The 7056-nt window shown below is 37.3% G+C and overlaps 1 pseudogene; it reads right to left on the minus strand.

Moving 5' to 3' along the window:
* Positions 1-4858: 4858 nt before the first annotated feature.
* LOC143670794 (heat shock cognate 71 kDa protein pseudogene) lies at positions 4859-6769 on the minus strand (annotated as a pseudogene).
* Between the last annotated feature and the right edge of the window lie 287 nt (positions 6770-7056).

Below are 7056 nucleotides of genomic sequence, written 5' to 3' on the forward strand. Positions count from 1 at the left end.
AAAGCTTAAAATTGTGGGATTGTAACCCATACCAAACTCTGAAATCTATTCTACAACTAATTGCTGTGCTGTGCTTTGAAATTTATTGCTTTTTTGTATATTAGTTATTTTTCACAAAAAAGAAAAAAAAGTGATGGTAAAAATATATGTTCCTTTTAGCTTCCAATGTTCTGGAGCAGCTAGAAGGAAAAATCTGAGGTGATGGTATAGTAGCCCATGAGAAACTCTGGAATCTGTCCTATAACTACTTGTTGAAGAGTGCTTTGAAAACCATTGCCTTTTTCTTTCTTTGCTTTGTATATATCTTATTCAGTAAAAAGGTAAAAGACAAACAAACAAACATACAAGCAAAATGATGATCTGGACAATGGAAGACTCTCTCTTTTAGGTAAAAGCTGGCGCAAATGTGGGCAAAATCTAGGTGAATTTAGACATTGAAAATGATAAGAGAATAAAGAACACAGGGAAATATTTTTCTGTTCCTGTCCCTGTCCTGCAAATGTCCAGCAAAAGTAATGTCCTTATGAATTTAAAATATCATAGTGTGCTCTGGACCTGAGGAGGAAGTCAGCAGAAACTAAAATAAATGGCGTTGATATCAGTAAACGGGGATATGACTGGTTTAGACATTTGAAATAGAGGGAAAACAGAGAGGAGATAGGCTCAGGACATATTCAAGATAATCACCCTATTTAGTGCATTCTGGATATAAGTGATATAGTGGTATCACCATAGTGGTAGAAGGAGGCAGGAACCTAAAGCTAGAAAGAAATGATGCACTGTATTGCTCTGTCCATCTGGATTGTGTGAATAAGTGAAGGGTGATACTCAGTGCCATGCACATCTCTTATGTCATGTATAATGGCAAACTAGTGCCCTTAGGTCTGTAGGGAGCTTTCAGAATCTTGCAAACAAGGACTGCACAGGCTAGATCTGGGGTAAAATAACTCTGAGATTAGGATAGCCCTAGGAGGGCAACATTAGTGTAATGTCTAATTCATACAAGCAAAATGTGCAGACAAGTGCAGATAATCAGCAGTACCCTGAGAGTCTGTGTAGAAGGCAGAGTATGGTGTGAGGAGTTAGGCAGGGTAGAGTTTTCAGTATTAGGTGAACACTGGAGCATAAGGAGAGGAAAGAGGCAAATCACAACTCAAGACCAGGCTCTAGGCACAGGAGAGCCTCAGAGATGAGACCAAGTTTAGTAAAATTATAGCAGCAAACACATAATTGACTAAAGCTTTGAAAATGTCCAAATTAAAGAGGTTACTTTCATTCAAGAAAGGCTGATGAAGTTCAAGGCTTCTCTCAGCTGGGAGGGCACATGGCGACATCTACTAGCTTTCTTTCCCAGCTTCTCATTTCATGAAGCTCCCCTGGGGGTGTTTTCTTTCTTCATATCCAAAGGTCTCTGGCTGCATGGGCTCTGTTGGTTCTGGTGGCTGTAAAGGCTTTTCCAAAATGGTTCTCACTTAAAGGGCTCCCCTACCTTGAATGGGTGAAGACACATCCCCATGGAAACAATCTAGTCAAAAGTTACCACCCACAATTAGGTGTGCCATATCTCCATGGAAACAATCAAAAAGCTCCCACTCAGCAGCATTGAATGAGGATTAAAGAATTTGGCTTTTCTGGGGTACACAACAGATTCAAACAGGAACAGAGAACAGTGCTCTTGTCATACTTTTTTAAAAATAGTCATACACCAATCAATCCATCCAAAGTATAAAATCAATGGTTCACAATGTCTTCACATAGCTCTGTATTCATCACCATAATCATTTTTAGAACATCTGCTTTACTTCAAAAAAAAATTAAAAGAAAAAAGAAAACCCAAACATCCCATACCACTTACCCCTCCCTCTTATTGGCCATGAATATCCATTCTACCTAACTTGAAGACTTACAATAGAAGCAGATTAGCTAAGACAGTGTAGTCTTATCAGAGATAGATATGTACCAGTGGAACATAACAAAACATCCAGATGTAGATCCATACAAACATGTGTAACTGACGTTTATTTTCTCAATATAGTTATGTAATCATTATCACAGATCAGGGCTACTGGATTGCAGTTCAACAACTTCAGGTATTTCCTTCTGGCTATTCTAAAATACTAGACACTAAAAAGAAATATCTATATAATGAGTCAGTACTCACAATCATTTGTTAAATCCTAATTTCTCAGTTACACCTCTTCCCTCTCATATGGTCTTTCTCTCAATCTTCAGGGATATCTGGGCAATGACAATTCTAAATTCTTTGTGCTGAAAAAGGGTGTCAACATTATGAGATAGATGAATGAACCTGCTTGATGTTCTTGATGTTCTTGGAAAGAAAAACTTTATAAAGACTTAGATAGAGATCAGGGTACTCCCTAAGGTTTTCAGGAACAGTGATGTTTGGGGCTTGGCATACTGTGGTAGTTTGCAGTATCTGTCTGAAGCTTGCATCAGACAAACCTCCAGAATGACCTCTCATTTTTATTTAAAATCTCTTAACTACTGAAACTTTATTTTGTTCCATTTCTTTCCCCCCTTTTGGTCAAGATGGCATTCTCAATCCCACAATGTCAGGGCCAGGTTCATCCTTGGGAAATATTTCTTATGTTGCCAGAAATACTTAATGCCTCTGGGGTGTCATGTCCCACGTAGCAGGGTGGGTTGTGAGTATATTTGCAGAGTTAGCTTTAAGAGACAGGCTCTATCTTTATCTGAGCAACAAAAGATGCTCTCCAAGGGTGATTCTTGGGCATAATTATATACAGGTCTAGCTCCACCATTGCGGAAGTAAGTTTCATAAGGTCAAGCCTCAAGATGAAGGGTTTGGGTCTTACAGGTAACTAATATTCCATCGTATGTATACACCACAATTGGTTTATTCACTCATCTGTTGATGGATATTTGGGCTGTTCCCATCTCTTTACAATTGTGAATAATGCTGCTATAAACATCTATTTGCAAATGTCCATTTGTGTCCCTGTTTTCAGTTCCTCTGAGTATATACCTAATAATGGGATGCTGGATCATACAGCAATTCGATATTTAGCTTCCTGAGGAACCACCAAACTACTTTCCAGAGTGGTTGCACAATTCTGCATCCCCAAAAACAGAGAATAAGTATACTTATTTCTCCACATCCTCTTCAGCACTTGTAGCTTTCTGGTGTTTTGATAATGGCCATTCTAGGAAGTTTGAGATAATATCTTATTGTGGTTTTGATTTGCATTTCCCAAATTGCTAGTGAAGTTGAGTATCTCTTCATATGTTTTTGAGCCATTTGTATTTCCACTTTGGAAAAATGTCTATCTGTGACTTTTGCCTACTTTTAAATTGTGTTGTTTGTCTTTTTCTTTTGAATTGTCTTGCTTTATATATTCTGGATATTAAGCCCTTATCTGATATATGATTTCCATATATTATTTCCCATTTCATAAGCTGCCTTTTTACTTTCCTGACATAGTCCTTTGATGCAGAAAAGTATTCAATTTTGAAGAGATCCCATTTATCTATTTCTCCTTCCATTGCTCACACTTTGGGTATAAGGTCTAGGAAACCACTTCCTATCACAAGATCTGTAAAATATTTCCCTACATTTTATTCTAAATGTTTTATGTCCTTAGCTCTAATATTTAGTTCTTCAATCCATTTTGAATCAATTTTCATATAAAGTGTGAGATAAGGGCCCTCTTCATTCTTTTGATTATGTATATCCAGTTTTCCAAGCACTATTTGTTGTAGAGGCTGTTCTACCTCAGTGGAGTTGACCTGACCACCTTATCAAAGATCAGTTGACCATAGATGTGAGGGTCCACCTATGAACACTCAGTTCTATTTCACTGGTCAGTACATCCATCTTTATTTTAGTACCATGCTGTTTGGACCACTGTAGCTTTGTATTATGCTTTAAAGTCTTGCAGTGCCAGAACTCCTTCATTTTTCTTTCTCAAGATATTTTTTGGTTATTTGGTGCACCCTGCCTTTCCAAGTAAATTTGATTATTGTTTTTTTTTTCGTTATTTATGAAAAATAAGTAGTTGAGATTTTAATTGGTATTGCATTGAATCTATAAATCAATTTGGGTAGAGATGACATTTTAACTATATTTAGTCTTCCAATCTATGAATACGCTATGTCCTTCCATTTATTTAGGTCTTCCTTGATTTCTTTTAGTAATGTTTTGTAGTTTTCTGTCTATAAGTCTTTAATGTTCTTGGTTAAATTTATTCCTAAAAATGATCATATGTTAAGAATGTTTGTGTTTCTTTGTTGTCATTTTTTTAAAGAAAAATAATAAATTTTTTTTTTAAAAAAAGCATATATTTCTTAAAAAAAGAATATATTTCTTGTAAGTGGGCTTATACCTATCATCAGGTATGTTAAATGGAGGCCTCAATTAAGACCCAGTGGCTCTGTTAACAATGTAAATTATATAAAATTGAAATTGTATATATATATATATATATATATATATATATATATATATATATATAATTGTGGATCAACAAGTCTTTGTGTGAAAAATGTTATTCCAATGTCTTATAGTTAAAATATTAGTGCTCAATGTACTAAAGTGATTTTTTAAATATAAACAAAAATTATTCCTATATATTTGATTTTTTGGTTGCTTTTTTTTAGTGCCAACTTTAAATAGTTTAAGACATTGCATTTTCCACTTACAATACAGTACTAATAAAGTACAATGTTATGTCCTTTCCTTGTGCATATATTCCATGGTCAAGTATTAAGAATACCCAGGAATTTTGTATAGCATCTGAACTGCCACAGAATATGCTGCAAATTTAGGTCCTTCAAATTTTTACTGTGGAACAATGCTAAGGTATGTTTGCTAACTGATTTAGTCAACTTCTTCAACCGTGTGTCCAGAAGAGGCACTACCAGAAGGAGATGTTCCACCACTAAGGAAGCCCCCAGGCATTCTATCTGGCATGCCTCGTGTACTCTAGTGTAGCTTGGTAATGATGGGGTTGCAGACTTTCTCCAGCTCCTTCTGCTGATGTTCAAATTCTTCCTTCTCTGCAGTCTGATTCTTATCGAACCAGTTGATGATTTCATTACATTTGTCAAGAATCTTCTGTTTATTCTCACCATTGATCTTACCTTGAAGTTTCTTATCCTCAACTGTTGCCTTCATGTTAAATGGATATGACTCAAGTGAATTATTGGAAGATACTTTGTGCCCCTGCTCCTCATCTTCAGCCTTGTATTTCTCAGCTTCTTGGACCATGAACGCAATGTCTTCTTTGCTCAAATGACCCTTCTCATTAGTGATAGCAATCTTGTTCTCTTTTCTTGTGTTCTTACCCATGGTAGAAACATTGAGGATGCCATTGGCACCAATGTCAAAAGTGACTTCAATCTGAGATACACCACGGGATCAGGAGGTATCCTGGTAAGTTCAAACTTGCCAAGCATATTGTTATCCTTGGTCAAGGCACACTCACCTTCATAAACCTGAATGGGCACACTGGGCTGGTTGTCAGAGCAGGTTGTGAATGTCTGTGCTTATTTTGTGGGAATGATGTTATTGTGCTTGATGAGGACAGTGATGACTCCACTAGCAGTTTCAATACCAAGGGAAAGAGGAATGACATCTTGAACATTTTTAGATTTGTCTCCAGATAAGATGGTTACCTGGATAGCTGCACTATAAGCAACAGCATCCTCAGGGTTGATGTTCTTGTTTAGTTCTTTTCCACTGAAGAAGTCTAGAGAAGTTTCTGAATTGGGGGAATATAAGTAGAACCACACAGAAGGATAGTATTATGGATCTGTGGCTTGTCTAGCTTGACATCTCTGAGGGCTTTCTCTGTGGGGTCCAAAGTGCCCCGGAACATGTCAGCATTCAATTCTTCAAAACGGTCATGGGTAATGGAGTTATAGAAGTCAATTCAAGAATCAATCTCAATACTGACCTGGGTGCTGGAAGAAAGGATGTGTTCAGCTCATTCACAAGCGGTACAGAGGCAGGGGACAGCTCTCTTGTTCTCACTGATGTCTTATGCTTGCACTTGAACTCCACAATAAAATGGCTGATCATTTGGTTGTCAAAGTCTTCTCCACCTAACTGTGTATCTCCAGCTGTTGATTTGACTGCAAAAATTCCATCTTCAATGGTAAGGCTTGACACATCAAAAGTGCCACCTCCTAAGTCAAAGATCAGCATGTTTCTTTCATCACCAACATTTTTGTCTAAGCCATAAGCAATAGCAGCAGCAGTTGGCTTATTGATTATTCTGAGTACATTGAGGTCGGCAATGGTACCAGCATTTTTGGTGGCCTGATGCTGAGAGTCATTAAAATGAGCTGGCACTGTGACAACAGCATTGGTAACCATCTTCCCAAGATAGGCCTCTTCAATTTCCTTCATCTTTGTCAGAATCATAGATGACACTTCCTCTGGGTAAAAACTTTTGGTCTCACCCTTGTATTCCACTTGGACCTTGGGCCTGCCCACATCATTTACCACAATGAAAGACAATGTTTCATATCAGACAGAACAACAGCATCATCAAATCTACATCCAATCAGATGTTTGGCATCAAAAACCATGTTGGTGAGGTTCATTGCAGCTTGACTCTTCGCAGCATCACCAATCACATTGTTCAGTATCAGTTAAAGTGACATAGCTTGGGGTTGTTTGGTTCCCCTGATTGTCAGCAATTATCTCCACTTTTCCATGCTGGAAGACACCCACACAGGGATAGGTGGTACCAAGATCAATGACAACGACAGTCCCCTTTGACATGGTTGCTTATCGGAGGCCTGGTTTTGTAGAAGAAAGGAAGAGTCCCAAAAGCTAGCACCATGTTTAATGAGTTTTTGATTGCTTTTGTAAATTAAATTTTTTTTCTGGATTTCCTCCTCAAATTCCTCATTACTGGTATATAAAAACACCTTGCATTTTTGCGTGTTGATCTTGTATTCTGCCACTCTGTTGTACTTTTATTATCTCTAGTAGCTTTACTGTAAATTTTTAGGGATTTGCTATGTAGAGGATCATGTCATCTTCAAACTGTGAAAGTTTTACTTCTT

The sequence above is a fragment of the Tamandua tetradactyla genome, chromosome X (assembly GCF_023851605.1).
Source record: "Tamandua tetradactyla isolate mTamTet1 chromosome X, mTamTet1.pri, whole genome shotgun sequence".
NCBI classification, from domain to species: domain Eukaryota; kingdom Metazoa; phylum Chordata; class Mammalia; order Pilosa; family Myrmecophagidae; genus Tamandua; species Tamandua tetradactyla.